The sequence below is a fragment of the Sinocyclocheilus rhinocerous genome, unplaced genomic scaffold (assembly GCF_001515625.1).
Source record: "Sinocyclocheilus rhinocerous isolate Xijiao unplaced genomic scaffold, SAMN03320098_v1.1 scaffold1681, whole genome shotgun sequence".
NCBI classification, from domain to species: domain Eukaryota; kingdom Metazoa; phylum Chordata; class Actinopteri; order Cypriniformes; family Cyprinidae; genus Sinocyclocheilus; species Sinocyclocheilus rhinocerous.
Genome location: NW_015651499.1, coordinates 32,934 through 33,824, shown reverse-complemented (window position 1 = coordinate 33,824; position 891 = coordinate 32,934).

The window sequence follows — 891 nt, the reverse complement described above, 5'->3', positions numbered from 1 at the left end:
GGTGGAGTAAATGCTAATGCGCGACACCTGCGCCACTCACCGGTCTCGAGTCCCACGGAGGAGCTCCGGAAGGATAAAAGGAGGAGTGACGACAGTGTTGGAGGAGAGAGGACCCGGCCTGGACTTTATTTTGTGTTTGTTTATTTTATTAAAGTCTTTAAATGTTCGCCAGTTCCCGCCTCCTTCTTCCCGTGACTACGAACGTTGTTACATTGGTGCCGAAAGCCGGGAGGAAAGAGGGACACGCTGCCAGAGATCCCTCGCCGCTGGGGTGAATCCGTGGTGCCATCGAGTATGGCGGAGCAGTCTGCCGCCGTGGACACTCGAGGCGGTGGGCTGGAGTGAGTTGCCGGGGGGGCGGACGAACTCGCTGCCGGCCGCCTGGGCTGTGGAGGGACGGCTGCCGTCCGTGAGGGAGCGGAGGAGTCGCCGCCGTTCGCCTGAGGCCGGAGCCTGCTGCCATCCGCCATGATGGGGAGGAGCAGGGAACGGGGGACTCCTGCCGGCTGCCCGAACCCGGTATATCTAAAATGATAAACCTCACATTTCAGCCTTTAAAACTTTTTTTTTTTTAAAGAGATGAGTCAGAAGTAGAAATTATTATATTAATTTAAAACAGGGTTATATGGGTGGATGGTGAGGAAACAGCAGACAGGCTTATTGAAATCCAGTTTGATTCTCTGCCAATAGGAAGCGCTTTTGGAACATCAGAAATATAGCAGTTTCCCCAGTAAGGGCTGTAAATACAGCAGCGCTGTGCTCATGCACGCTACTTAATCAGATAAAGTTGAAATGCAATCAAAACTTTTCTGAAGACACTCGGTTCCTTTCAGAGATACATATAAAAACACCCACTTTGCATCATTGCTTGAATTAGTAAGAATGAGTAAA